This window comes from Carettochelys insculpta, chromosome 9, assembly GCF_033958435.1.
Source record: "Carettochelys insculpta isolate YL-2023 chromosome 9, ASM3395843v1, whole genome shotgun sequence".
Taxonomy (NCBI): Eukaryota; Metazoa; Chordata; order Testudines; family Carettochelyidae; genus Carettochelys; species Carettochelys insculpta.
The window spans coordinates 37,719,349-37,743,211 of NC_134145.1; the positions used below are offsets into that span (position 1 = coordinate 37,719,349).

The 23,863-nt window shown below is 45.7% G+C and overlaps 1 protein-coding gene across 2 annotated transcripts in view; it reads right to left on the reverse strand.

Annotated features, from left to right (window-relative positions):
- The window catches only part of PLPPR5 (phospholipid phosphatase related 5), an 81,487-nt gene that overhangs the window by 56,877 nt on the left and 747 nt on the right, over positions 1 to 23,863 (reverse strand). The window lies entirely within an intron of this gene.

The following is a 23,863-nucleotide window of genomic DNA, read 5'->3' on the forward strand; positions in this document are numbered from 1 at the left end:
CATGAAAAAACTCGCCCAGATCCAGACAGACATCATCTTTCTCTCCAAATGCAAGAAAATGGACATTGTGCCCAAGGGACTGACAGCGAAAAACCCATTGCAATCAACGTACTACACTGACTACAGCAAGCATCTATGCAACACACTCTCTAAGAAACTGAGAAACCACTTGATCATAATCCTTAACAATAAACAAAAGATGATTAAAAATGAACTCTCTGAACTTGAAATTATCATCAACAAACAGGCATCCACACAAGACCACAACAGAACAAGGCTTTACCTGTGCTAGACAAGAAATGTATAAAACACACTTCCACTTTCTACAAAAAAGAAAAGAGAATAAATTTTCTAACTTACTTCATACCTCAGGATACTTCAACCACACTAACGGCAGCTCAACTAACAATATTGTTAACCTTTCCAGCTACCAACTCAGCACAGCAGAAGAGTCTCTCTTATCGCAGGGTCTTTCCTTCTGTCCTACTTCCTTCACGAACTTAATACAATTCTTTGGTGACCCTGAAGCCTTCTTTCGCTGCCTCCGTCTAAAGGAATTTTTCCAACACACCTACGAACAACAGTCTGACTCTCTCGACCCCCCCCAACAACAAAACAAGAAGAACTCTATGTGGACTCCCCCTGAGGGTCGTAGTGAAAGTCTGGATTTCTAGGTACAATGCTTCCGCAACCGTGCTCAGGCTGACATTATACACAAACAATGCCGAATGAGACACAATCTCAACTATGCTGAACACTATGCTGTCCACAATCTCAAAAATAAACCAGACATTATAATCAAACCAGCTGACAAAGGGGGTGCTGTTGTCATTGTGAATCAGTCAGACTATGAACAGGAGGCAGCCAGACAACTCTCCAACACCACATTTTACAGACCTCTCTCCGCTGATCCCACTTTGGAATTCCAAAGGAAATTACAACAACTATTTAAGGAACTCCCTGCTGCTACTCGGGACCTTATTCACTCAGACACACCATCTGAGCCCCAGCCTGGATAATTCTATTTGCTTCCCAAAATACACAAACCTGGAAACCCCGGATGCCCTATCATTTTGGGTATTGGCACTCTTACCACTGGACTATCCAGTTATGTGGGCTCCCTCCTCAAACCATATGCCACCAACGCTCCCAGCTATTTCCAAGATACCACCGACTTCCTGAGGAAATTACAAAACATCGGAAAAGTTCCTGATAACGCCATCCTTGCCACAATGGATGTAGAGGCTCTGTACACTAATATTCCACACAAAGCAATTACAAGCAATCAGGAATACCATCCCTGATGTCAACACAGCCAATCTGGTGTCTGACCTCTGTAACTTTGTTCTTATCCACAATTCCTTCCGATTTGGGGACAATTTATACTCCAGATTAGTGGAACTGCTATGGGCACCTGCATGGCCCCACAATATGCTAATATATTTATGGCTGACCTGGAACAACAATTCCTCAGCTCTCGTCCCCTATTACCACTCCTCTACTTAAGATACACTGATGACATCTTTATGATTTAGACCCATGGTATAGAGACTCTAGAAGAATTCCACAGAGACTTTAACAATCTGCACCCCACCATCAACTTATGCCTCGATTACTCCACGCAAGAGATACATTTCCCGGACACTACAGTACAAATCAAGGATGGCCTGATCGGTACCACGCAGTACCAGAAACCCACTGATCGCTATACTTACCTGCACCCTTCTAGCTTCCATCTTGCACACATAACTAGATCCATTGTTTACAGTCAAGCCTTTAGGTACAATCGCATTTGCTCTGATACAGCTGACAGGGACCAAAAAAGACAAGATCTTTACCAAATATTCACAAACCTGAATTACCCACCAGGAGAAGTAAAAAAACAAATCGACAGGGCCAGACGAATACCCAGCGACCAGCTGCTCCAAGATAGGCCCAGAGAAGCCAAGAACAGAACACCACTAGTCATCACCTACAGCCCCCAACTCAAACCACTGCAACGAATTACTGAAGACCTACAACATATCCTTAATCACGATGCCACACTCCAGAAGGCCCTAGGTGACAAGCCTGTTCTCTCCTACAGACAACCTCCCAGCCTCATGAGGATCCTCACCAACAGCCACAGTCTATACCCCAGGAATACCAGTCCTGGAACCTTTCCTTGCAACAAATCCCGCTGCCAGCTTTGTCCACATATCTTTTCTGGAAATACCATCACACTCCAGATCCACAAAACAGTTAGTCAACATTTTAATGGAGTGGGCCATTCTGTTTATGACTTAAGAGTTTGCATGTTACTGAAGAAAAATTTTCATACCACTCTTGAAAGGGAGACAGCTGAACCGTCTTTTATATTCAAATTCGGCACATTAACACGTGGTTTGAACTGGGATGGGATTTTTCTGAGTCACTATAGGGGCTCGTTTGCATACTTGGCTTAATCTAATTCTTGACCTCCCACCCCGCCTTCTACCCCACTACTCTCTGATTGGCTCACCTTGATCATTTTTTTTCTGATTTGTCCACCTTGATTACTGTTTTTGGTTCTCTGTGCCTTCAATATTGAGTCTGTTCTGGTCTGGCTATGGTCTGAAGAACTGGGTCTGTCCCACCAAAGCTCACCTAATAAATTATTTTTTTAGTCTTTAAAGTGCTACTTGACTGCTTTTTTGTTTTGATACTATTGAACAGTAACTGTGGGATGGCAACCCTGTCTCTCCCCAAAAGCACCTCCCTCTCCTCCATGAGTTTTGTTTCTTGGGTGATGCTTTACCTGTTGTACTTCAGGCTTCCAGACTTCCTGGACTTGCAGCATGTCAGAAACTAATTTCAGTAACTCTGCAGGATTTCGATCCTAGGTTATCAGGCGCTTTTTCAAATTCTCCATTTTCTTCTAGAAGGGAGAAGAGAACAAAGCGCTCCGGGGATTCCTGATCTCTGTCCCTCCATACTTCAAATGTATTTTAAAGAAATTGAGACTGGATTCTCGCTCCCAACCCAAACATCTTCCCCATCTCTGAATACATTGCTTCTATTCTGAGTAGCCCTCTGGGCTGGTGATTTACGTGGGAACTATCGAGTATCTGGCATGATCGTCCCGTGACGGAATTGCTGCCTGAACTTACATACAGTTTGCAGATTTGGGGCTAATCATATAGTCTTTATTCAAGCCATTAAGACTGAAGGATCAAACCTGAGCCTTTCAACTAATAATCACCATTTTACAAAACTTTTATTTTCTGAACAACATCACTGCTTCCTTCGAAGCCACATAACTAGCAATGCCCCAATTATCATGGCTTCTGTACGAAACTGTCTCCCTTCACGTGAGCTACTGGCTATTTACCAATCCAATAGCTCTAATTTTTTCTGTTTTAAGTCAGTTATAAACCTCCAAATGAGTTCAACAGAAGGAGGATTGGACCCCTAATCCTTCTGCAATTTGGAATGAGATAAATAGTTCAAATAAAATTTAGTCCTGAACCATGAACTCTGGAAACAAATGCCATCCCAATAACTAGTTGAAGTAACACGAGCAAAACAGACTGCTAAAGGCCAAGTATCAATTTATAGGGAAGGAGTTTAATGGTTCACATAAATCAAACGGAAGAAGTCTAACAAAAATGTGAGATTTGCCCATGATCATTTGTAATTATCTTGAAGTATTTCCTTATGGCCCTCAAAATTCTAAGCCATTACTATATAAGGACAAAGTATAAATATAAACAGGATGAATTAAAGACACACTAACATCCGTAATGGAGAAATACTTAATGATATAGAATTATTAATCTTATCTCAATTGTGCTGTATCCTATCTTTTGTATTTTGAGCATGTGCTCAAGGAAACTCTCTCTTCAGCACAAAAACAGTAAAATTCTGATTATGAAAACACTGAAATTACTTCTAATGTGTGCAGAAACAGGAAAACCCTGAAAAGGGAAAGAAATTTCAGTCTTTAGTGGATGTTTGACACCACAGAAGGAGCCCAGGTGAAATCCTGGCCTCACAGAAGATCAGATCTCCCATTGACTTAAAGTGGACCAGGATTTTATCTCACAAATTACCAACCGAATCCGAGGTCCAGAAGCATGTACTAAGCAGGGAGAGGACTAGAAAACAGCCAACCAGCAGCCCGTAAACTAGGTGGCCCATAACTAGGTTCAGTGGTAGTGATTAATAAGCACAGATACAACAGGGTAAGACCATCCTCCTGCAGGCCTTTTTTCTCCCCTCCTCACTTAATGAGCTGTAATGTCCCTGTGCCCAATTATTTCTCTTTGGCTGTGTCTACAGTACAAAAGTAACTTTGAAGTTTTCGAAGTAACAGACTTCAAAGCTGAGCGTCTACACACACCCTACTTCAAAATTAAACTTTGAAGTAAGGCACTACTCCATTCCTGGGAATGTAGTAAGGACTTCGAAGTTAGGCTCCCTACTTTGAAGTTAACATAAATGTAAGGGAAAATACATGTAGACTCTCTGCTGGCTACTTCAAAGTAGTGCTTAACTTCAAAGTTAACTTCGAAGTTAGTTCCTAGTGTAGACTCACCCTTTGAGAATGTTGCTACAATATATGAGTATACTGTAGTGATGTTTATTAGAGAAAATGTTAATGAATGCTCAGAAATGGGAGCAAAGACTTACAACATGAGCATTAGAGGCTTTAATGGTTATTTAAACAATGTAATGGTAGTTAGCTGATCTGTACAAGCCTTTTCACAGTGCAGTACATACCAGTAGCATAAATTTCTGTGTCATTTACTTTAATTTAGAAGTACATGAGAAAATAGTATGGCTCAACATCATGCTTTCATAGAACAGAAATGTAAAGGGTGTACCTACACTTGCCTTTTTGGCCAAAATATCTATATCTATATCTCACTGTTGCTACCATTACTTCAGCTGTACTGCATGGTAGAAATGGTGAAAAAGCTGCATCAGTTGCACCTCCAGATACATACAGGTATTATAAGCAATATGTTATCTGATCCAGTTGAGAGGTCTGCATAATACAAGCCGTGTCTACACATGCACGCTACTTCGAAGTAGCGGCACTAACTTCGAAATAGCACCCGTCACGGCTACACGTGTAGGGTGCAATTTCGATGTTAACATCGACATTAAGTGGCGAGACGTCGAAGCCGCTAACCCCATGAGGGGATAGGAATAGCGCCCTACTTCGACGTTCAGCATCGAAGTAGGGACCGTGTAGTCGTTGCGCATTCCGCAACATCGAAATTGCGGGGTCCTCCATGGCGGGCATCAGCTGAGGGATTGAGAGACACTCTCTACAGCCCCTCAGCTCAATGGTGGCTGCGCAGAGCGGCCTCTTAAAGGTCCCCGCTCCCTCCCTTTCTGTTCAGGAAGCTGAGAGAGCGTGCAGGCAGCAGCAATAACACGCGGCCAGCCTGCACGCTCCTCAGCAGCCCCAAGAACACCCCAGCGCACCGATGGCTGCCCGGCAGCCCCCCCAGGGGACGCCCCCCAAGGGGAGCCAGGGCAGCCAGGCTGGCAGCCAGGCCAGCAAGCGGCAGTGGGGCCCCTCCTGGACGGAGGCCGAGCTTCGGGACCTGCTAGGGCTCTGGAGCGAGGAGGAGGTGCTCCAGGTAATGGGGAGCAAGAGGCGGAATGCGGATGCGTTCGCTTGGCTGGCCGAGGGCCTGGCCGCCCGGGGTCACCCTGCCTGCACTCCGGACTATGTTCAGAGTAAAGTCAAAGAGCTGCGGCAGGGTTACGCCCAGGCCCGGGATGCGGCCGGCCGATCTGGGGCCGTCCCCATCACTTGCCCCTTTTACAGGGAGCTCAGGGACATCCTGGGTCCCCAGCGCACCTCCTCCCCTCTGGCCACTCTTGACACCTCGGCAGAGGAGCCCCAGCAGGCCCCGGAGCCGAAGTCCGCCCCGGAGGTAAGCCCCGCACCCCGGGGGCCCCCCCGGAGCCCACCCCCAGGGCATCGCAGCAGGAGGAGGAGGAGGAGGGGGACTCCTCCTCCGCTGAGACAGGGCTGCACATCCTCCTCCCATCCCGGAGCAGCAGCCGGGCGTCCGCCCCCCGGGTGTCCCCGGACCGTGGGAGTGGACCTACAGGTATGTACCCCACCGGCGTACACCCCCAGGGTTGAGGGGCAGGGGTAATAGATATGTGGCCAGGGCCCTCCACATGCCCAGATGGCCATGGCCCCAAGGACAGCAGTGCCATGTCCCTCACAGGAGTGCGTCAGCCCCTGCCCCCACCCCAGCACGACAGTGCCATGCCCCATCCCCGGGGCTGGGGGGAGCGGAACCTCTAGGGTCCCCCGGGAGGAGGGGGTGAGACACCCCGCAGCAGCAGCAGCAGCCGCAGCATGTGATGGAGTGGGGGGAGTGCAAATGCGATACTCGGGCTAGATATGAGCAACAAGCTGAATAGCTCCCAGGGGCAAAGGATGATCCTGGGGCTACAACTGGCAGGTGACACCTCTGCCCTGAACAAAGAGGAGGGAGGAGCCGAGCTGGCTTTGAATCGGGGCCGCAGGCTAGGGGAAGGGAGAGCTGGAAGGCAGCCAGCCTGAGGAGGGGAAAAGCTACACCCCAGAGGGGCACCCCTTGGGGTCTTCTCCCCAGGACGGGTTGGAAGGACTGTCTCTGACTGCTGTACTGTCACTCCTGTGAGAAACTGGGCATCTGTGGCCTAAGAAACCTCTCCTGTCAGACCCTGCTGAGTGAAGTGAGAGTCACTCCCGCCAGGGGACGGGGTGCAGTGCAGGGGGACCTGTGAACCCCATCACAGCAGCATCTCCCGGGGACGGGGAACCTGCAGCACAGGGGTGGGGGGAGAAGGGCCACGGCTCGGGGCCCACACTAACGCCTGTCTCCACTCTTCTTCCCCCCCTCCTGTGTTCCGCAGCTGCACCATCGGAAGGACCGGAGAGCGCCGGCGAGGCTTCAGTGGTCCCAGAAACCCCTCCGGGGCCATCGCTCCAGGCCAGCCCCTTGGTGGAGGACCGACCGGCCCCACGGCGGGCAAGACGGCGGACCCAGCAACACCACATGCCGGCGATGGACCCCCAGCTGCTGGCCATCCATCGTCAGCAGCTGGAGGTCGCGGAGCAGCGTCTGTGGGTGGAGCAACGCCGCCTCCACCTCCAGGAGCAGGCGTTGGCCTGGCGCCAAGAGGCATGGGGGGCCTACATGGATACCTTCAACCGCCTCGTGGACTACCTGGTCCCCCATGCCACACTGGCCGCCGCTGCGCCTGCCCTGTGTGCTCCACCCACCGCGCCACCCGCTGCTCCGCTCGTCACCGCGCCGTCCGCCGTCGCCCCGCCACCCGCCACCGAGGGCCGTTCCGCCGAGGGACACCTGGGGCCAGCTGAGACTTGCCAGACGTATCTTCCGGTCTGCCCGGCCCCCAGCCAGCCCCGGACAGGGCTGCGGTCGAGACGGGGCTCCCAGTCGCCCACCCCCAGTGCCAGACTATAGGGGCGTGGGGCCCAGGACGTGCCCCCGCCCTTGTATATAGTTTTGGGACTTATTTATTTGTGCCCCCCGTTTGCCCCACCCCCCCATGTAAATAGTTCTCCCCTTCCTTGTAATCCCTGGTTTTCTGTTTTTTATACATATAATATATGTAAACTTTTTTATTATTCACTTATATAATAGTTTAGTTAGAAGGTCTTGTATATAGTTTGTTGTTATTAGTTAAAAAAACAGTTCAAAGAAAACTAGTTTCATTTTACCAACAAGTGCGTGCTTTTATTTGTCCAGGAAAAGTGTGTGGGGGGTGTGCTGTTGGGTGCTCCGTGGTGTGGGCGTAGGGGCAGGGAGTGTTGTGGAGGATGGGGGGGGGCGGTGGGGGGCCTGGCAGAGTTCACCCCGCGGCCTCATCGAAGTGGGCCCGCAGGGCCTCCCGGACCCAGGTCCCTTCGGGGTCCACCTGGCGACTGGGGGCAGCGGGTGGCTGGACATCGGCCCTGCCGGCCTCCACAGCCCAGCCCTGAAAAAAGGCCTCCCCCTTGCTCTCCACCAGATTGTGTAGGGCGCAGCAGGCACCCACAATCTGGGGGATGTTGTTGGGGCCCGCATCCAAGCAGGTCAGGAGACATCTCCAGCGCTCTTTGAGGCGGCCAAATGAGCGCTCCACAACCTCGCGCGTGGTTCAGGAGCTGGTTGAAGCGCTCCTGGCTGGCAGAGAGATGGCCCATGTACGGGTGCATGAGCCAGGGCCGGAGGGGGTATGCCGCATCTGCGATGACACAAAGGGGCATGGTGGTGTCCCCCACAGGGATCTCCCGCTGGGGGACGTAGGTCCCCGCCTCCAGCTGGCGGCACAGGCCCGAGTTCCGGAAAACCCGGGCATCGTGGGTGCTGCCAGGCCAGCCCACATAAACGTCCTGGAAACGGCCCCGGCTGTCCACCAAGGCCTGGAGGACCACTGAGTGGCAGCCCTTGCGGTTTACGTAGCATCCTCCACTGTGTTGCGGGGCGCAGATGGGGATGAGAGTCCCATCCAGAGCCCCGAAGCAACTGGGGAAGCCCAGCGTGGCAAAGCCCGCGATGGTGGCATCTGGGTCCCCCAGCCTCACGAGCCTGTGGAGGAACATGGCGTTCATGGCACGCATGACCTGCAGGGGAAGCACATGGGAGACCACCAATGAGGGGTGAGCAGGGTGTGCGTGGCCCTGCCCTGCCCTGCCCAGGCCCCCCTCCCCTCCCCTGCCCTGCCCTGCCCTGCCCTGCCAGGGCCCCCCTGCCCACCCCCCCACCCCCCGTGGGTCCTCTTACCTCCATGAGGACAGCCCTGACGGTGGCCTTGCCGACGCCAAACTATTGGCCCACGGATCAGTAGCTGTCTGGAGTGGCCAGCTTCCAGACAGCAATGCCGACCCATTTCTCCACTGGGAGGGCACGCCGCATGGCAGTGTCCTGGTGCCTGAGTGTGGGGGTGAGCCACTGGCACAGCTCCATAAATGTCTGCCGGCTCATCCTAAAGTTCCTGAGCCAGCTGTCGTCGTCCCACTCCTCAAGCACCAGCCGCTCCCACCAGTCGGTGCTGGTGGGGTAGCTCCACAGGCGGCGGCGTGTGAGGCGGGGGGGGAGGGTCGGGGTGCTGCACGGTTGGGGGTTGAGTCCTGCTCCCCTGCAGGCTGCTCCTCCTCCGGTGTGGCAAGGAGGTGCTCAGCTGCCTCCTGCATGGCATGGATCAGGGCAAGCCCTGCTCCTACAGGGAGGGCTGGGTGGACCTATGGCTGCTGCTGGTGGGGGTCCATGACTGCGTCGCCTGAGGTCTGTGTGCCTATGGCTCTTCAGACCGCATGCTGTGCAGGCTGAGTGTGCCTGGGAGGGGCCCTTTAAGGGAGCGGCTAGCTGTTGCCCCAGAAGCGCTAGTCCGCCCTGTGACCCTGTCTGCAGCTGTGCCTGGCATCCCTATTTCGATGTGTGCCACTTTGGCGTGTAGACGTTCCCTCGCAGCGCCTATTTCGATGTGTGCTACTTTGGTGTGTAGACGTGCCCTCGCAGCGCCTATTTCGATGTTGGGCTGCGCAACGTCGAAGTTGAACGTCGATGTTGCCGGCCCTGGAGGACGTGTAGATGTTATTCATCGAAATAGGCTACTTCGAAGTAGGCTTCACGTGTAGACGTAGCTACAATGTTTAAAATGTTAGAGGTCCCAGGTGCATTCATTAGGGAGACCCACTGGTGGAGCAAAACCATTACAGGTTCCAGCTCCCTGGTCTAGCACCCTCAGGACCTCAGTGGTCCCAAAAGAGGGATTTTGCTGGACAAGAGGAGGCTAATGCCTCCCAGATGCTGGCTGCCCCCGCTGGCCTGCTGCAGTGAGAAGCAGTGCGCTCTCCTCCCCAGCTCGGCTCCATACAGGTATGATTGCCAGATGTCCTACATTTCAATCAGAACTCCTGTGTCCCACATTTACCCCAAAATGTCCCACAAATGTACGGAATCATGGTATGGCACCTGCAGACAACGTCCACACCCTGAGCTAGCAGCTCTACCAGCCTGCCCTTGCCTTTGTCGCCCCACTGGACCCTCAGCAACACAGTCACCTTGTTGTCGGATGGCCACACAGCACACTCACCATTCGGAACAGGGTGGGCAGAGGCACCATTCTCAGACATGGTTGCCTCTACCACTGGAGGATCCTTTCCTGCTCCCTGGACAGGGCACACATTAGGTGACAGGAGGAATCTCAACGCCTCCTCCCCAGACTCTGCCTTCTCCTCTGCCTGGCCAGCAGGAAATACTGCAGCTGCATCCAGGTGGAGGTCTGGCTCCCCCTTCTCTTGCAGGCCTGCGTCCCCTCCCTCTTAGCATTTTCAGGGAAAGTGCCCAAGCACCGTACATACAGCTGGCAGGGCACTCCCTGCCCTGCCTCTCAGGGGTAATGGGACCTAAGTTAGTGGAACATGTTTAAAAACTGTGGATCACTTTAAAAAAAAAAGCCCACCCTCACAGCCAGAATTACATTTCCTGACATAACCACATGGAGCTTGTGTAATGTCCCACATAAGCTTACTGAAAATCTGGCAACACTATTGAGCAGCTGCTGGGAGATACCAATATCTCAGCCCTGGGGGTCACTGCTTCCAGCCCTGGCCCCATGCCTGCCACTTCCCACAGGGCTGCCAGGAGGCCAGCTTGGTTTGCTCTCCTGCCCTGGCTCTCTGATCCACGAATATCCCTCGTCCTGCCAGACGAGAGATTTTTTTTTTCAGAGCAGAGAATGCTGGTTTTTGGAGGTGCTACCTAGATTTGGATTTTTGGGGTGTTTAGGTATTTAGGAATAGTGCTGTCATAAGTTTGCCGGTTTGAATTGTATCAACCACAAAAGATTACTCTGTTGTTGGTATTGAAGCCTTGTCACTCTTTTCTCATCTGGGTGACTATACGGCTCTCATCACTCTTGGATTTCACTAGTAACAGAGAGAAAGCCATGCTAGTCTATATACTATCAAAACAAAAAAGCAGTAAAGTAGCACTTTAAGGACAAACAAAATAATTTGTTCGGTGAGCTTTTGTGGGACAGACCCACTTCTTCAGACCATAGCCAGACCAGAACAGACTCAATATTTAAGGCACAGAGAACCAAAAATAGTAATCAAGGTTGACAAATCAGAAAAAAAATTCTCATTTGCTCACCTTGATAGAGTAGAGGGGTGGGGGGTAGGGGGGAGTCAGGAATTAGATTAAGCCAAGTATGCAAAAGAGCCCCTATAATGACCCAGAAAATTCGCATCCTGGTTCAAACCACCTGTTAAACCACGTGTTAATGTGTTGAATTTGAATATAAAAGAAAGTACAGCAGCCTCTCTTTCCAAAGTAGTGTGGATTTCACTATTTCTAGAGGCTAGATTCCATTAAGCTGTATACCTGTTTCTCAAGTTTTTGCTGAATTTCCTGATGTGCATTCTCAATCTTCTCCTCCTCTAAGTCAAATTACAAACTCATATCTTACGTGGTAGAGAGGGGGCAACTTCCCTCACCCCCTTAAGGAATGACAAATGCATTAAGATAGAATTATAAACATACTTAGCAAATTGTGTCCTAACTGTGCTGTTGCACAGGGAATTGATGAAGAGAGGGTTTGGAAGCAAAAGCCTCCACAAGCCCACTTCTTTCTTTCTGCATATGTGAGTGTGCCGTAGGAAGGCAGGAAAGTGGACACAGCCTTGGTTCCCCAGTTCCTTCCCACACAATGCCTGAATCAACACAGCTGATCCAATGCATCACAGGAAGTAATCTGTGACAGATGGTGTGGAGTATTTCCCTCATCCCAGGGAACCAGCAACCAAACTGTGATGCTCAATCTCATATAGCTTGTAGAAGAGCAAAGCCACTAGCTGCCCCTTATTTAGAGCTCAAGGAAAATCCACAATTACTCTTTTTTCTTATGTTACGACTCAAGCACGCTCACATGTAAGCTATAAGTTGATTTGAGAAAAATTATTCCAACTACAAAACTGCTCAGATTCTTCCCTACTCCATCTCTTCTGACTTGAGTGAAGCTGCAGCAAGGATAAATGAGGTAAGTATTTCTATGACATAGCCATAGGAGGGTGCAGTTTGCTGTCAAGGAAATGGCACAACCTACATATTTATATGAATATGTTATTTTGAAAATTAGTTTGAATATATACTCGTTTTTTCCTAGTTCGTAAGACCCATCCTATCACTTTTGCAAACTATCAATTGCAACATCTTTTGCTGGTGAGAGAGAGTTTGAGAGGTTATATAGAACTCTTCTTGAAAGCTTCTCTCTCTCTCTCTCTCTCTCTCTCTCACACCAATAGCAGCTGGCTCAATAAAAGATACTACCTCAGCCACCTTGCCTTTCTAATATCCTGGGATCAACACAACTAAAATACTGCATAAAACCCATCATGGCATTTTATTGCATTCTGTTTACATTGTTATGGTTTTGTATAAATATATTGTAATTCTCCCCCCCACCCAGAAAATGATATGACGAGTTTATTCCACAATAGATAATACAATCCTATCTATAATGTGCAAGACTTCAATATTATCTAAACTACGGCATTAAAAAAAATCAAAAAGGTGTGGCCTTATTTTTTAATTGTATATACAGATAAACAGCTCTCTAATGGCACATAATTAAGTAATAAAGAGAGTAATAAGCATATACTCCAGTGTGTTTTCCTGTACTGAGACCTTAATGGCTATAGTTGTGTAATACAAATCCTTATTGCAATCCAGGACAACTATATGCAGGAACCAATTTCCACTTATTGATTCCATCATGATTCTTGAATAAAAAGAGACAGGCAACTAGCTGATTATAGAAAATGTTCAGAATATTATTCAGAGCTTGAGTGACAACGAAATCATGAGTCAGATTCCTTTAGCGACTGCAGGCCACCCACACACCTAACACCACCAAAATGGTGTTCAAGAACGTTATGCAGAGAAAGGAAATAATCAACAAACCACATTAATGGACTGATTTTAATTCCTGAATGCCTCTATCAAAGCTCCCAATTACTTCGTGAGCAAAGGTTTGCATCCATTCTCCCTAACCCCATAAACAACAATGAAATAGCCTGAGAAATTAATAATGATCGACTACTGTAATTTATGATGGAGGAAGATGCTCTAAATAGAAGCAATTTAAAATTATACTGCTTATGACTGCAAGTGAAAAAAGTGCAGCTATTTCTTAGTATAAATTGAATCCATCAATGGCAAGTTTGCCTGAGTAAGGACCATAGGATTAGGCTCAATGAAATCATATGAAAGAGTACGCATATGTGGGATCAGGCCTACATTTTAAATGCACTCACTCACTTATCAGACAAATAGACTAAATGAAACATTTCAGATATTTTATAGTTATTTTCAAATGTAGAACTTAAAGTACTTTCAAAAGGAAAATAAGTATTATGTCCACATTATAGACATGAAAATTGAGCCACAGAAAGATGAAGTGAGTTTCTTAAAGTTATGTAGTAGCATAATAGGCTCAGAGGGATAGCTGTGTTAGTCCACAGCTTCACAAATGACAAGCAGTCCTGTAGCACCTTAAAGACTAACAAATTTATTGATTAGGTAATGACCTTTTGTGGGTAAGACCCACTTTTGCTTTAGGCTCACGCTCACTTACCCATGAAAGCTAATTAATTAATTTGTTGAGTGAGCATGAGGACAAACCAAAAGGGGGTCTTACCCAACAAAAGCGCGTTACCTAATAAATAAATTTGTTAGTCTTTAACAGAGACATAGTGATAGCCAAGAATAGAACTCCGATCTCCTGACTCCCTAGCTGAGGGCTTACTCACCAGACCATGGAACATAACTGAATGTTAAAAGCTAAGTTACAAAAAATGTTCATAGAGGTTATTCATTTTTAAAACAGGACATCACACAGAACTTCTGGGATTTGGGGAAGTGGCCCATTGACCTCAGCTAGACTTTTATATACATCCCCAAAAGATATTATTCATTATTTGTATTAGCACTGTTTATGATGGAACTGAAGCATATATGAACGTTGGTGGTGACCACTGAGAACTACACACTGACTTCACAGAGTGCAATGACAAAATTTCAAACATATCATAGTTTTCAATGTAAAAAACAAATAGCAAAAGCTACTTATTTGATTTTGGCTGTCACTTGTTACACATCATACAGCCAAATAAATCCTCAATTCTGTGTTATGAATAACAGTTACTTAGCATGGTAAGTAGTTTTCACTTTCCATTATAAATTAAAAACAATGTACCATGTGATTTGGGAATTTATACACAGGATTAGTTGAACTGACAACATTATCCCTTAACCATGAATGCGGTCATTTAAGGACAAATAAGCATTCAGCTGTTTAAACAGACTCCTGATCCAAACCCTGGATTAAAATGTATAGACCACAGTTGGTTCACATTCCTTAGCACTACATTGTATGAGCACAGTGAGTATTACAAATTCCATTTTTGGTATTCTGAAGTATCTTTTCTGGTGTTATAGTGGGTTGGATTCCCACAAAATGGCAACAGAAGAAAGCACACCACTGAATGGCTCCCAACAAGAAAGATTAAAGTCCTAAATTGTATTTTGGGATTACCACTTTGCTGGCATTTTGTATTATACTGTGGGAGCAGAACAAGGCTCCAAAACAGTGTATTTGCCTTGACAGCCATGCCAACAGTCCAAAGAGGTATAACGCTGTCTGGTCAATAATTAAGTATTGAATTACCTTAGATCTGGTGAGATGAACTTTAAACTATATAGAAAACAGTAACCAAAAAAATAAAAAATTAGTTTGTAATGCAACTACTCCTTCACACAAACTGGTGTGGAATGGATTTCCTCTTTGTTTTACCACCAGGTGCCAAAAGGAAAATGGAAACTTTCTAAAACTGTTTTTTTCATACAGGTAAAAACTAATAGCATGATACACATAGAATTTGTGGTAATTAGATTCTTCTGAAGCATGCGGATGAATTAAAAAAAATCAAAAGAAATTAAAGCTGATATGTCTGGCTCAAATGGAAACCTGAAGTCACTTTGGGGAAACTAGTGTGTAAAAATGGAACCATGTTTTGCTCTTACAGAAGACTATGAAGCTGGAAATACTGTGACACAAAAGAGCTTGGAGATGACTAACTAGTTTGGATGAAACAATTGTTAATAGAAAAGATAATTTCAGAAAATAAAACATTGCAGTCATTCACTGATTTGTTTAAATATTAAATTCAGCATATGGAAATTAAATTCATATCCCAAGGTTGCATTTTGGTTTTAAACAGCAAGGGCCCTTCAGGAATGATTTGACGAGCTGGAGAGAAAACAAGCTTCATTGGCTAGCTTTTCATGTCAAGCGTTAATTGCTGTCAAAAGCATCATCAAAGAAGTCACTTGTAAATCAGTTTTAGCTAATCAAAGATGTTTCAGAACTACTAGCTAGGTCACACATCAGGAAGAAGTATTTTGCTAATTATCTACATGAAAAAAAACATTTCCATTTGATTTGAAAGTGGAGATTTCAAATAAGGGTTTATTTAGAAACTAGGTATCCAACTCCAAAGTGTGGATGTAGGACTATTTGTGGAACAGCACTCGGAGGTGTTCACATATTACAGTGGTGAGTGCCAAGTGTAAAATCCACTCAGCAGAAAATTCAGACTGATCCACACTTTCTTGGATGATACCCTCAAAAAACTATCTGGAGATATCTCAGTAATTAACCTAATGCCACACAGAAGATGAGCCTTTCAGGACATCAGAAATTGTTAACTGTTAGAAGGAGCTGAGCCCTCCTGCCTCAGTTATCCAACTTCCTTGATTTCTTATCAGGAGGGATCAAATTAAAGGAGTCTCTCTCTAGTCTCCTGGGGACTGCATGGAAATCACTACGGATAGGTCGACACAGTAACTGAACAACTGGGGCTGGCCCATGCCAGAGGACTCAGGTTTATGGGACTCAAGTTGGATGGTGCTTCTTTGTTGTACAGACTTCTGAGCTTGGATGGGCACCCGAGTTGTAAGACTTCACAGTAGGAAGGACCCAGAGCATGAGGTCCAGCCAAAGCTCAGAAGCCTGCACAACAATTAATTACCGCTGTAGTCCATGTTCTGTGAGCCTGAGTCAGCAGGGCACAGGCCAGCCAGGTGTGTATAGCTGCACTGTAGACATACTCTTGGACATCTGCTTTGGAAACAAAGTGAAGCAGGTTTGAAGACTATTTCACTAGTGCTTCTAAAAAGATCTGTGGAGGAAGAAGGACATGGGTATAGTTACACTGATTACATGGGTCAAGTCTAATCCTGGAAAGGGTCCAAGGAAGATTAATTGCAGCTCCAACTGAAGCAGGTAGCACCTAGAACACACATAACTGAATGGTGAATATGAATCCTAAAAGAAGGCATCTGTGTCAACACCAAGAGATGACATGAAACATGAATGAAAGATCTATCTGTCTCAATGCCAACCAACTCACTGAATACTGAGGAGGACACCTAGCTAAACTTTGGGGAAAGCTATGAGTTCTGTGTACATGTGCCATGAAACCCTGCACAATGGCACACTCCACATTACGGGCTGGAGTGCCCACACTCAAAAGCATTAAAGCATCTTAAAGTATCTCTGACAGCAAGCATTCCTTTTCTTTAGCTTTGATTTTCCCATGGTGCCAAAGCACCCAGAGAAATAAAAACAAATCCACTTGGATTTGAATGAGTGAGCATGGAAAGAATGGCCTCACAAAAGTGGATTGATGACTCAGAGCCAAAAGTACTTTGCTTTCTGATTGGACTGGAGGATGAGTAATCAATGGTACACCTGGAGATAAATTTTCCTGTCCATGGTACAGTGAATACACTGAGGGAAACCTCCAGGAAATATTTTGTGGCAGAAATTCAATCCTTTAAGAACCCCAGGAAGAAAAACAAAACAAAACAAAAATTCTGATGCCCCTAGAAACATAACACAATCTAGCAACTCTTTTTTAAAAAATGGACTACATTACATTACATAGGACAAAACCTACAACAAAATGCTCAGCGAACTAAAAACTGCACCTTAACAAGAACATTTTGAATACTCCTGAACAGGTGACAAGAGCAGATCATAGAACTGAGGAATCAATCAGAGGTGTAAGGAGAATGTATGAGACCTACTGCAGTTTCAAAAAGGCATCAACAGGACAAAACCAATATAGATAGGATGCATATGACTCTCATATCCTCCCACCCACAGTAGTTATGCTTCTGCACAGGAAACAGGATCTGAGGTGCATATACTGCTTTTTGCAGAAGCAGTTTTAGCACTGTACAGAGCATATGTACAGACCCACAACTTTCAACCAATCTTAACTAGTCCCAGGTCTGATCAACTCAAAAAGAGGCAAGCTGGAGGGGCAAATGTGTGGAAGAAACAGGAGAGATTTAGGAATGCTGTGGTGCTACTTAGGAGAACCAGTCTCTCCCATTGCTCTCAATCTGTTCTCAGTTCATGTCTTGGTAAACCATAAGTGTGTATTAATTTCCCTGAAGTGCAAGTATATATATGTAATTCGATACACAAATGAAAATGAAACCTGGTGTTTTACAGTAACAGAGAGTAAGCCGTGCTAGTCTATACACTATCAAAACAAAAAGCAGTCAAGTAGCACTTTAAAGACTAGCAAAATAGTTTATTAGGTGAACTTTCGTGGGACAGACCCACTTCTTCAGACCATAGCCAGACCAGAACAGAATCAATATTTAAGACACAGAGAACCAAAAACAGTAAGCAAGGAGGACAAATCAGAAAAAGATAATCACGGTGAGCAAATCAGAGTGTGGAGGGGTGGGGGGGAAGGTCAAGAATTAGATTGAGCCAAGTGTGCAGACGAGCCCCTATAGTGACTCAGAAAGTTCCCATCACGATTTAAACCATGTGTTAATGTGCCGAATTTGAATATAAATGTCAGCTCGTCCACTTCTCGTTCTAAAATTGAGCGATAATTTCTCTTCAGTAACACACATACCTTGAGGTCATTGACAGAATGCCCCATTCCATTAAAATGTTAACTAACTGGTTTGTGGATCTGGAGTGTTTTGATGTCTGTTTTGTGCCCGTTGACCCTTTGTCTAAGGGAGTTAGAAGTCTGACCAATATACAAAGCATCTGAGCATTGTTGGCACATGATGGCATATATGATGTTAGTAGAGGAGCATGAGAAAGTGCCCGTGATTCTGTGAGTAACCTGGTTAGGTCCAGTGATGGTATTTCCAGAGAAGATATGTGGACAAAGCTGGCAGTGGGCTTTGTTGCAGGGAAAGGTTCCAGGACTGGTGTTCCTGGGGTATAGACTGTGGCTGTTAGTAAGGATCCTGATGAGGGTGGGAGGTTGTCTGTAGGAGAGAACAGGCATGTCACCCAGGGCCTTCTGGAGTGTAGCATCCTGATTAAGAACAGGTTGTAGGTCTTTAATAATTCGTTGCAGTGGTCTGAGTTGGGGGCTGTAGGTGATGACCAGTGGTGTTCTGTTCTTGGCTTTTTTTTACTCCAAGGTTGGCTTCGAACGGAGCTTCTTGAGTCCGTTCCCTGCTAGCAGTGCAAGGGCCTGCCCTGGTGCCTGCCGCGGTTAGAGGGGAGGGAGAGATTCCTGCATAGGCACCTGCTCCACTCTCCACTAATGTGGATCTGCACAGCAGATATCTGCATATATGCAGCAGTTGTCCGCGTATATGCAGTGGGTATCCACATAGATGCAGGCCTCTAGTTTTTGTCTTATTCTCTATCCCTTTCTTAAATGGATCCAAATATTCTATTCAGTGTTTTGACTGCTTTTGTATGTTGAGTGGCTATTTCTGGAGAACTATCCACAATGATTCCATGGTCTCTTTCACTGGCAACAGCTAATTTAGAGTAAATCAATTTGTATGTATGCTTGGAATTTTGTTTCTCAATATGCACTGCATATGATGCAGAAGCCCTTGCTCCAAAAATGCATCTACATTAACTACATTTACATAAATACATCCCTGCACCTACAGGTTAGCTTTAACACTGACTTGTTCATTGGTGCAACCTAAAAGAAGTAACTGAAACAAAAAACAAATTTTCTCTAAATGAATCTCATTTTTTCAATGATATTAAGAGACATGCAGAAAGATATGAATATGCTATGAATCTGTCTAAACAAACAGAATAAGTACTGTAATCACCTGCTTATTACTTGGATATAAAAACAAATTATTAGCATGATGTAACTTAGGTGTTTACACAACGTATTAATGAAAACGTATCTCCTCCTCCTACGTTATGTAAACCAGTCAATATACATTGTAGGTCCTAACATGCATTGTTTTACATTATTTCTTACATTATTTTGTCAAGTTCACTAATATGCACTGCTGTGTGGCGCCACTAAAATCACTCTTTTGTTCAGTTAGTCATTTTGATCATTGCAAAATACTACTAGGTCTACCAAAAAGAAACGGAGCAGAACAGATCATTTTGTAGCCTTTGGAAACACATGGCCACCTAGCTGAGAATTCTACAAATCATTTCCATTGGAAGCTAAAGCATTAGACTGACGTACATTTCTGAAACTACATCTGTCATAACAAGTTTAAAAAAGCAACCAGCCTGCTGAGAAAAACTGGCACTTTGGGAAAAGGTTTAAATTGCACTGAATGAAAAACTTACCATCTTTACATTTCTTTTTTCATATTGTAAATAGACTCAGTGGAGACCATATTTCTTCTCACTTTATTTTTTACTTCAAGTTATAAAGGTTTTAATAATTCCTTAGGGCACAAGTGTCATTCTGGACGTTATTGCCTTCAACCAGCAAACATAAGGAGAGTCTCAGCTAAAGCTGCTACTTCATACTCAGCTCACGTTATAGGTCAGGAGGATACACCACGGCTATGAATTATACTGACAATCTATTGGAACCTCAGATCCTTTGAGTTTGACAAATCATCAAAGCCATTTAAATTCTGCCACTAAGATCTCATAATTTCAGCTTCTTCCACATTTTGCACTGCACTATGTTAATGTGTTCGAAAATGATATGCCATAATATCTTCCAGTATAAACAGTATGCCTGTTTGCACTAGGTTTTCTTGTATAGGTCCTGATTTTATAACTAAAAGGAATAACCAAAAGTGGGAAAGGCTCACAAATAATATTATAATCTACAACGAATAGCATGGATCCTGATCTCAGTAGGACATCTGGCACTTTGTTTTCTTACAGTATATTCTGGGAAGATAAAAGTAGTGCCTCCCTGCAAGAAGCCCACATATAACAAGTAGGTGATGTCTACACTAGAAGCATCTGTTGACAGAAATTACTGTCGACAGGGAAATCTCAACAGAACCTCTGTCAACAGCTTGCTGCTATACGGCTGGGTTTACACTAGAGAGTTTTGTCAACAGAATGGGCCTTCTGTCAACATAACTCAGGGAGGGTCTGCACACTTAAAGCATTCTGTCAACAGAGTCGCAACTGCACTCTGCAATTTCCTTGACAGTATTATCCCTCAAAAATTTGAGGCTTAACAATCTCTGTACAGAGTACTGCCGACAGATGCACAGTGTGGACACTTCTGTCGACAGAGAGGGCTTCGGTTGCCGGGCAGACCTCTTTGCAGAATTCCCATTCTGCTTTCTGGCACCAGAGGGCAGTGCAGTCTGGCAGTTCTCTGTCGACAAAGCAAGTTGTGTGTAGATGCAGTCTGTTGACAGAGGTTCTGTCAAGATTACCCCGTCAACAGTAACTTCTGTCTACAGATGCTTCTCGCGTAGACATAGCCTACATGACTTGCTCTTTCTGCGTTGACAGAGTGTTATGCCCCACATTTTTGGGCGATAACTCTGTCAAGGCAAAAAGTACAGGTCTGTCAAGACTCTGTCGACAGAAAAGTGTGTGTGTGTGTGTGTGTCAACAAAACTCTCCAGTACAGACACAGACCTATAGTATAGGAGTTTTGTTGGCAATAGAATTTTCCCTAACCCACAAGTAGGCTGTTAGACTTTACCCCAGACCCTCCCCAGATGCACGGTTCCATGGAAAGCAATAGCAGCCGCAGTCCCACCCTCACCATAGAGCTTTCTAGTCACTTGATGTCTGTATACTCAGATGATGAATAGCTTATTATCTTCAAGGAACTTCTCATTAAAACATGTTCTATATAATATTAAAATATTATGCAAATCATAGTGTATCATGTGACAGTTTGTGCCGCAACTCTTCCAATTCAAAACAAACATATATGTTACATGCTCCTTCTTGAACTGTCCCTTCCTACTTACAGAGTCAGCAGGAAATAAGGAAGAGAAAAGTCACTGGGAAGCCCACTCATCCCCCACTTAGTGCAGCTGCCCCCAAGTTTGATGCACAGAAGCCTTTGCTCTCATCTTTTAAGAGAAGCTCCACCAGCCTAACACACTAAAGGCCAAGGCCCCCCTCTCAAAAGCAGCTGTCCTGACCACTATCTTAGCCACAGTCCATCCTCCCTAACACTCCTTAAAGTGCACTTCCCCCACCTCAGTCATAAATGTTCTCCTATAAAAAAAACTCTTCTGCCCAGAAACACCTTAAGCTTCCCCCCATTGGCTTCCCATGAAGTTCTCCAGCTCATCTGGTACCAAAGTAGGTCAGAGAGCTTTTCCTGATGTCCTCCCGTTCAATCCAGGCCACTTTCATTACTCATCTTGAGTAGAAATAATGGGAATTTAAAGAAGGAAAAAAGATGCTTATCAGAGATGGTAGAAAAATGGGAGAGAAACTATTGCAGGAAGTTGTGATCCTCCTCCCCACTTTTCACCAAAATAGTGTTTTTGTCAAGTTTCTAACCAGCTCCAGTACTTTGCATGAATAAGTTATCAAACATTTTTAAAAGGTTAATATCTTTATTTGGAAATATATCTTCCTATGCAGCCTACATGCAGAGACTTAGCCCTGTGACTTTTTTAGATCTTTCCTGCATTTCATTTCTAAAAAGACAAGCTAGTTCACTTTTACACCAGTAAGCAGAAGAACTACAAAGGCAGAAAGCAGCACTTAGTACAGTGGCAAAGACCCAAATTCATACATAAAAAAATGTAGGCAGTGGGAGTTCTACCATGGTTGACTCCGGTCAACAGCTCATAACCAACAACCAGCTTTATTTCTTCCACTACAAAGACACAAGCCAAGCCAAGAAGATAAAATAAGAGCTTCATCCATAATATGCCCAATGGGCCTGGAAGTGTGCACTAAAACATAGCCCATGAAAATCCACTGAGTTCAAAAGGATCCCCCAGGCTGAACCAAAGTAGAACTTAGCCCATGGCCTACCCAACATATTTTCTTTATTAAATTCATGTAGTTCTTGTTAAAGATGCCAGCTTGGCATTCCCAAAGGCTAATGGCTTCTATTTATCCAAGGAAGAGGTACAGCACAGGCAACTTTAGTGCAAGCTTCCATGCCCTCACCTGCCATCCTGTCTCAACCCTTTTCTAGTGGGGACTCTACCAGACGGCAAGAGCCATGGTGCAGCGCCAAATGAAAAATGGCAAAACTAATGTAAATTAAACTCAAAATTACCTAAATGAGAAAGGGATGAACTCAGTTTAGCTGTGTTTAACCTCACAACACTACTACTTCATGCAGTAGCTTATTGTGCTGAGACAGTCATGGCTAAGGGTGTCAATTGATACAAACTGTGCCGGTGTTTTTTGTGATGCAGACATATAACAATGAGAAAATGGATGAAAACCACTCATTTATTTTACTTAGGACACCAAATGGCTGTCAGACATTAATAATATTTGCTCACTACCATCTTGGGCTATCACCAATCCTAATACAACCTCAGGAGCCATCAAATTGCTGCAAAAGCTAGAGTTTAAAAATCACACACACCAAAACAGAAATTCAAAACAGCAAAGGAACAGTTCACGAAAACCAAACTTTTTTCCCTACAGCCTATTAAATCGACAAAATTGATTCTTTTAGTAACAATTGTTAAAATCAAGATGAAGTCTGTATCAAAAACCTATGCACCACATTTCGCCACAGGGTGCATTTCAATCCCTAGAAAACAAGCACCAAATCCTTCCAAGTGACATCTATCCAACCCCACGGATTTCAGTAAGAAGGCAGAATTTGGCCCTAAGGTTGGGTGTTGGAGGATCTGACACAACCAGGAACCTTCTGGTGATACCATGACATGAGAAAATAACATTTTAGGGATTACTGACAGAACCTGCTTGATGAGAAAGCAATTTATTCCCAAACGTGTTTTAAAGATAATTTGCGGAGGGGGAACGAGTTTGTAAATAAATCATTTCAGTCTCCAGAGCTCCTTCTCTTGTCTGTCAAGACCACTCTGGTCTTCAGTATTATGAAAACAGCACCAGCAAGTGCCTTGTGCCCGGCTATCCCAAGCCACTGAACACCCGGACTCTTCTCCGGGATGTGCTCAGGCACTATTAAATGATGCCAAGGCCCCCCCTCATGGGACATTTTACAACTTGTGCATGCAGCACTTCAAGGGCAGGTGTTTTCTGATGGGCCCATTAGCGCGGGGGCAACCCCGGAAAGCACTGACATTCGTCTTACCGAAGCCTTGCTGGCAGCATCACAGCAAAGGAACAAGCGCACGACAGGCAGCAGCTCCTGGGCCAACAACGGCACCGGAGGCCGCTTTGATGCCCCGTGGCGGCCCTAATGGCTGGCGGACGTTAGCGGGGCGGGCTCCCGGGCTGATGGGTGACTAAGCCACGGGCTTTGCCGAACGGAAGCGGTCTGCGCCTCCCGGGGGACCGGGGCAGGTTGAGAAGGCCACGTGGGCGGCTGCCCGGGCGCTGGGGCTTTGCTGCCCCTGGCTCAACGGGCCTGTTGCATGGCCGCGGCCATGGC